Here is an 8,562-nt window from a genome sequence, read left to right on the forward strand (position 1 = left end):
ATAGTCTGTTAAGGATCATCTGTCATCTACATTTCCATCCTAATCGGAGTTTGAAAAAACTATCAATTTAACATAAAACGAATCAATATATCTAATACCATAGTCTAAGGTTCCTTCAAGATTCCTTAAGATGCCTTTCGCTACTACCCAATGACTCTCAAGAGGCTTTGAAATGAATTGGCTCAATACAGTGACTACAAAAGCCAAATCCGACCTAGTTCTAGTTAAGTAGATTCGACTCCCAACCAATTGTCTATACAGTGTTGCATCTGCCTCCTTAGAACAATCATCATTCTGAAGTTTGGTATTATGTTGTAAAGGCACTGTTGCAGCTTTGCATTGAACCATTCTGAACTTGTTCAGTAAACTCCTGACATACTTACCCTGTGATTGAAAAGTTTGGTCATAATCCCTCTAGACTTATAGACCCAAAAAATAATGTATCTCTCCAAGGTCTTTCATCTCAAAAACCCGTGAAATCTGCTTTTTGATTTCTTTAATGAGTTCATCTGCATTTCCTGTAATGATAAGATCATCTACATATAAAGAAATCAAAACAATTCACCCCTCTTTGCCAAACATGGTACACAGATTAGGGTCATTCTTGCTTCTTTTATAACTATGTTGTAGGAAAAATGAATCAATTTGATCAGACCATGACTTGGGTGCCTGTTTTAGTCCATAAAATGCTTTCTTCAATCTACAGCCTAAATTTTCTTCCCCCTATTTAAAAAACCCCTTAGGTTGCACTAAATACACTTCTTAGTCTAATTCCCCATTTAGAAATTCATATTTCACATCTAGTTGGTGTATCATCCAATGATGTTTGGTAGCTAAAGCAATTAACATTCTAATTGTGTTTAATTTATCTACAGGGGTGAAGGTTTCCTCATAGTCTATACCTTCTTTTTGCGAGTAACTCTTTGCAACCAACCTAGCTTTATATTTTATATACTCCCATCTACTTTAAATTTAGGCTTGTATAGCCATTTGCATCCTATGGGTTGTTTTCCTTTAAGTAATTCAACAAGATCCCATGTTTTCTTTTTAAGTATTGATTCATATTCCTCCTCCATGGATGCCCTCCATTCACTATATTTATTAGCTTCTTTATAACCAGAGGGTTCAACAACATTTAACATATTAGTTATAAAAGCATTCTCCTTATATCTTGCTGGAAATGAAATTTTCCTACCTAATCTCCTGAGTGGTGGAGTGGTTTCAAACCTGTTTTTATCATCCCTTGGCGGGCTTGGCTTGGAAACTACATTTGTACCATCCACTTCCTTTTTCTACTGTTGTTGTTATTGTTTCTCATGGTTGTCTCTTGTTTCATCACTCCCTTCTTCCATCAGTAAAGGCATGTGCACTCTTCATTAGCACTCCCATGGTTTCCACCATTAACTTGCTCATGAAATACTACATCTCCACTTGCAAAGACTTTATGAGTAGAGGGATTAAATAATTTATAAGCCTTAAACTTTGTACAATACCCAACAAAAATGCATTTAATGGACTTTGAATCCAGTTTCTTCCTATCCTCCTTTGGAACATGAGAAAAATCTTTGGAGCCAAAAACTCTTAAATGATTAACTGTAGGCTTAAAACCTAGTAAAGCTTCGAAAGGAATTTTAAAATCAAGATGTTTTGTTGGACTCCTATTCTTCAAATACACAATAGTATTTATTGCTTCAGCCCAAAATCCATTAGACAAATTCTTACCTTTTAGCATGTTTCGAGCACACTCCACAAGGGTTTTGTTCTGCAACCCCGTTCTGCTGAGGAGTGTGGGGTACTGTGAACTACTGAAGTATCCCATGGTATTTACAGTATTTTATGAAACCATATTTCTTGTATTCTCCCCCTTGGTCCGAGCGGAGAATCTTGATTAATTTTCTTGTCTGCTTCTAAATCATGCTTTTGAATTCTTTAAATTATTCAGAAGTATGACTCTTTTTTCTGAGAAAATATAAACAAGTGAATATTTTACAGTCATCAACAAGTAGTAAGAAATAATAGGCAACTCCTAATGACCTCATCTGCACTGGCCCACATAAAACAGTGTGCACTAGCTCTAGTATATCTCTCTTCTTTCTATATACATTTACAAGAAAGTCATCTTTGTGCATCTTCACAAGAGAACATGCTTCTCAATCAACATGAACATTCTTTAAAACATGAAGACCATTTACCATACCTCGTTTTTGAAGTAGCTGCAAGTCATTGAAATTAATATGGCTGAATCTTTGATGCCATAAATCTTCTGCAATCATAATTGATGAGGTCAAGGCTTGGTGTGGTGCACTTCTCACATTCAGCTTGTACAGATCTCCCACATGAACACCTGATGTAGTCGACTTTATACGAGCCAACAGATTTTTAATAACACAATAAGATTCTAAAAACTCTACCTTAAGATTCTAATATGTTATCATAGAAATAGAGATCAAATTCTTTTTTATTCTAGGTACATACATTACATTTTGAATATGCCTAATATTTCCATCAGGAAAAATGATAGGAACATTACCATATCCTTTGATTTCGTACCCTTTATCACCACCAAGGTAGATATTTGCTCCACTATTGGTCTCTTTGAAATTTTCAAACCAATCTCTATTTCCTGTCATGTGGGTGGAATCTCCTGAGTCGAAAAACTAAGTTTCTGCTTCATCAACCTCAACAGAAAATGCAAAATCAGATACAAACAATCTGAGATTCTAATTATGATCTTCGTCAACAAAATGACATGCATGGTTCTTGTGTTTCTGTTAACCTTTATCAAATGTCTTGTTCCGAAAATATTTGGCTATAAGACTAGCTCTACCATAATAAAAATATTTGGTTGCTGAATCATTTCTATTGGAAGGCATACCTTGAGATGAAGGCAACATTCTTTGTGGGGCTCCTCTGCTTTTGTGTGCTGCATTTGCCTTTCCTTTGAAGGGCTTTCTCTTTGCCATTAGATCAAGGCATGAACTCTGGGTTTCAGGGTCATCCACCTTTCCTTCTCTTGTGTTAGGATTCCTGACAATTGTTCAAACTTGGGGGCTTTTTCTCTCACATTCAACCTAATGATGAACATCAGATAAGCATCATTCATACCATTCATGGTAATTGTGACCAGTTCAGCGTCTGACATTGTTTTGCCAATGTCGCCCAACTTATTTTTGAGCTCCTTGATACAACAGATGAACGCTTATACTGATTCATTATCCTCCATTTTAATGGAGAGAATCTTTCTCTTTAGAAACAATAGGAAAATTATGTTCTTGATCTTGTACATATCCTTAAGAGTTGTCCAAATGTTTGTTGTAGATTTACGTTCCTGAATATGAGGAATAATGCAATCTTTCACAGAAATTTTGAGCAGCACCTTTTCCTTATTCTCCCTCTTTTCCCAGTGGTAGATTGTTTCTACTATTTTGCCTGTAGCTAAGATCGGCTTCAACTCATCACCGGTTCCAATCACCCATTCATTTTTCCCCTCCAACAGGATCTACATCTTAAATTTAAAATTGGTGTAATGGGAACCGTCGAGCTTATTGCTCTCATTTAGATAAGCATCTACCATCTAGTTGTTCATATTGACACTAAAAAAATGACCTCCAACAATTAAAAAAAAGATCTATCCCAGATCCACAAGACATGATCTCAAGGCACCTTCTAAAAAATGCAATCTTGATTGCACATGCCAATATGCCCCAATTCAATTTAATTCAAAGAACCCCTTTTAAATTCAATTAAAAAATGAGCCCCTTTGCAATTATGCTCGTAATGAATTTTCTTCATGCCCAATACAAATATGTCCCCAACGTATCATAGCCAAAACTTAAAAAAAAGCATTATGATCCCTCTTTACAAATGTAGCCAACAAACTAAAATATATTATGACCTCTTCTCACCACTGACCAAGCGCACTTATCGAAGCAGGTAGCAACAACTCACATTGGGCCTCTCACCATGCAAATGAAGCAGGCTCCTTACCACGGGCTCCTTCGCTCGACCTTCAACAGTCTCCGACCCACCGTTGAGTAGGCACTCTTGGACTTTTTTCTCCAGATCCAAATATTACTATGGTTCTCATCCTCAAAGGTTGCAAAGTTGTTGACATAATAAGAGGTGTCGATGAAAAATAGTGATTCACCCACCGATCCCTAGCCTTCAGGCCTCATAGCTAGTCGACGACTTGAATGACCTCAATTTTATTGCTTTCAAGCTCTAGAATTTTAATTTTCCTTATTCATTAAATGAAGGACCCTGTTTCACTCATGGAAAATTCATGTGGTTGAGATTAGAGTCAGATCCATTGCCTCTAGCTTCTGCTATGAAATTGTGGAAGACCGAAGCAGACGCAAGTCCACACAAAGTCACTGTGCAAGTATATGGAGTTGTTTATGCTATTACGACCAGTGATAAAATTTGAAGGGCAGGTATTAATTTCGTTTAGAAGGGAACACATTCAGGTCGCACTTCCATAATGAAAAATATTAAAAAAAAAAGCAATTTAATTGACAATAGTAAATTACTTTCAAATTTCTTTTTATTTTTTCATAAACAAAAAGATACTACTACGTCAAAGGCCGCATTAGTAAATGCATTACTCTTACACATGTGTGATTGACAAATGTGACGACATAAGATGATATTGCACAGGCCTTGAACTCAGCCACAATTGAACCAACTATAGGGGCAAAATCATAGTTGGGAGACTGCATATGAATTTAAACTATGAACAAAAAATAAACATATAGAAATAATTACATCTTAATGAAATTGAAATAAAAATAAAAATATGAAGAAACAAAAATACTTATATTAAAAGTATATGGAAGGTATCATTTATAAAATTAAAAATAAATTCTAGCTTATATAGGAGGCATCAGTGTAATTCTAGCTTATAAACTTCAGATTTGACCAAATCACTATTCTATTTTCTATTAAAACTCTTTTCGAAAGCCGATACTTTCAATATTTGCACATCTCAAATTATTGGAACTACAGTCCCTAGAATTGGTCACAAAATTGATGTAAGATAGCTTCTTCTTTTAGTTATAAAACTTTGACAGTTGTGGTCCTCCAGCTTAACATATCTTGTGCAATATCCTGCAATGATTACATTCAATGTGTTAGAAAAACTTCACATACAAACTTGAAAAATATGGTTATGCTTTCATTTACAAAATTCAAATGGTATAAAAATAAAAAATTTCACTTACCAAAATGGTTCATTCAAGTGCTCGATAGAGTAAGACAATGATGGTAATAAATACTAAAACTTACTAGTTCTTTCAATCTATTTTCATAGTGGAAGAGGTTTTCGAGTTTTCATCTCTTTCCATTCATCATAAATAGCATTCCAATCTACCTCATTTAGAGCATGAGGTGCACTAAGAGAGATAAACATTAACATATCCAATGTTTTTAAAGAAAGTCTTGACCTATCCTCATTTTTTATTTGATTTAATTTTGAAAAACCTCTTTCACAAAATGTTGTACTAGCCAGAATAACAAGAATTGCTTTTCATAGCTACATTAAGCATGGAAATCCTTCAAACCATTCAATTTCACCTCCACATACATCCCATGCTCTAAACATATGCTTTTCTGGGTAAGATTTATACATAGTACATATCAATTCATCCATTTCACCCATACATTTAATGTTTTCCACAACAATCAAGCCTCCAACACTATATTTTTCACATAAACATGTCAACCATCTTCTTGTTTGAGAGTCTCTATCATCCATATCCTCATAATAATTACGAGGACTAAAAAATTTAGCTGGATTAAAAATAGGTAAATCTGTGAACCTTGCATTTAGAGAGTCAATCACCTTCATTACAAAAGCCTTTCCTAACGTAATGCAATCATCTAGTGTCCATGAACTTTGTGACTTTGGAAAACTCTCAAACCTCGATTCATGTACATGTACTATACCTATGCAATCTGCAATCTCAAGAGTTCCTTGTTGTGTTTTACTTAAAAAGGATAATGTGTGCATTGCACCTGCCCCAAATGTGCCTCTTAGAAATAGCATATGAAGCAAGCTAATAGTGATATCCAAATTTGTTCTAATAGATGTAATGTCAACATGATCCTCTTGAAACTTTTGATTCAGCTTATTTAACATAATAAGCACATCTGCAAGTAAGTGGAAGCAAAGTTGAACTTGAAATATTGTAGCCATCTCATACATTCTTTTCTCCACTAACTCCCAGTCTCTTAACAAAGCAGACATGAGCTTAACAAGTCTTTCGATGACTTTTCCTCTAGAAAGCCATCTAATGTGATGAATTTGTAACACTTCTAGCTGTTATAGACATTTTTGTGCCTTACAGCATGAAGCATGAAATGTCCATAATCTAAGGGATCCAAAGTCCCTAAACATGTTGTTCCTACCCCTAGGGGAACAAGGTCAACAAACCACAGCAATCCAAATAAGTTCTCCACTGAAAATTACTCAAAAACAAGGCAATTTTGGATCATGTCAACTGCTCCACTGAGCATCTGCGCTGAATGTCAACTGATCCATGGACCACCTGCGTTGAATGTCAACTCCAACAAAGGCTACCTGCGCTGAGCGAGTTTTGACATGTGGAAGTCTCATTCCTCAATGAGTCAATGCCCAGGAAGCTTCCAAAATGACACTTGGATCAAGGAATTCGACTGGTGATGAGTAAGAGATTCTAGATCTCCAAGTGGCAGCAAGAACCTCCAAGTGGACTCAAGAACTGAAGAAGAACTGGAGTGGGAGAGGACACTAGTCACATCTCAGGCTGACTCATCCTCTCTCCAAACTCCTATATATGGATCTCTCTCCCATGAGATCCAGAGGCTGGAATCTTGTGAATGTAAAGAATTGATGTTGGTTTGAGTTTAGAACTATTGGGTGATTTGCTTTGAAGGAGGTGAAGAGGAGATTTCTTTCTGTTGGGAAGGTGATGCTGGATTGGGCCTCTTATGGTTGTATCACTTCCTGAACCTTACTTCTTCCATTAATAAAGCATTTAAGGTTCTTCTATATACATGTGTCTCAATGATGTATTGTTATACTTGTGTATTTGATTTATTCTAATCCTTGAATCAATTATGAATGTATGCTTCTTGTAGTTTCCCCCTCTTGCCATTTTGCAGGATCTTGGTGTAGCTGGGCCAGTAAAAGAGCAAGGAGTTGGGGGCAAGCAGCAAAGAGAGAAGATTGGATCAACCATTAGCGAAAGACATCGGTTAGTGGATCTCTTTCTCCCCTCTTTTACATCTCATAAAGAAGTAATCTTAGATAGCTTTGCTTTGATTTTTGCTAAGGAACTATCACCCTTAGAGTGGGATAGGGTCATTCCGTATTGGATACTTTTCCCAACAACACTAGCCTTGTGATTTGAAATGGCTCCATTAGCTCTTTCAATTCTCCATGTATTTTAGTAGATTTCCCTAACCATTAATAGATCTTGTTTGCAAACTTATCAATAGCTTGCAACTCTTCAAAATGAGATAAAGCATCATTTGTTGCTAATGCTTCTCGATGAGCTATACAGTGTATATCTACTAAATGAGGGGCATGTCGACGAAGCTTAGTAGATAAACCTTCACGAATACCCCTCATGGATGATGCTCCATCAGATCCAAATCCAACTAACTTTGACATGGATAGATTCATGTCTTCTAAAAGAGATGTCATAGCATTGTACATAGACTGTGATGTTCCATCCCTAATTTGTAGCAATTGTATGAATTTTGTAGCACATGGATCTCTTCCTTCATTGGTCAAATATGTAATATAAACAATCAAATGTTGCACCATAGTTCGATCAGTGCTTTCATCAACTAAAACTGAGTAATATGGACTTTGGAAAATCTCATCTTTTAATTTTTTCCAATATACCTCCTTAGCAACTTCTAGAAAGTATTTTCCAGATGTTGTATTTGTATATGCTGAGTATTCATCTGTTAGACACATGTGAGGAGTGTTTTTATACTTATTCAAGTCACAAATTGGCTTATATACTTCAAAAGGTAAACCATGTATTGCAACAAAATACATGTTCTCAATAACTGATATAATTCTTTCTTTCTAAGTATCAACCATTAGTTCTACATGTTTTGTAATTGGAAGAGTACTCCGTTTACTTTCTCCCTCTACAAGTTGCAAAGAAAATTTATGAGCCTCTAACATTGCATGGATGTTTAAAGCACTAACTTGAAGGGTTGTGCTTCCATCTTTAGCAAATGGAGTTTCCCTTTTAAATTTTACACACCATGAACATTTTATCCTTCCAACACCATTAAAATCTTTTACAACATAAGCCCATGGAAATCTCATCTTCCATTTGGACTTGAATGTTCTTTTGTGCCTCTTGGATGTTGGTGAGATGCAAGGAGTTGTTGCAGCAATGCAGAGGTCAGCAGAGGGAGCACTTGTTAGCAGCAAAGGGAGCTATTTGGGGCGACCAGAAGGTGGCATTTTATACCTATAATCAAAAACACAAGAAATATAAAAATATAAATTAATATAAAAATACATAATATTATTTGAAAATAAGACAATATACAACAAAG

The sequence above is a fragment of the Pinus tabuliformis genome, chromosome 5_2 (genome assembly GCF_031772625.1).
Source record: "Pinus tabuliformis cultivar Carrire ecotype Pingquan chromosome 5_2, CPIR1, whole genome shotgun sequence".
Taxonomy (NCBI): domain Eukaryota; kingdom Viridiplantae; phylum Streptophyta; class Pinopsida; order Pinales; family Pinaceae; genus Pinus; species Pinus tabuliformis.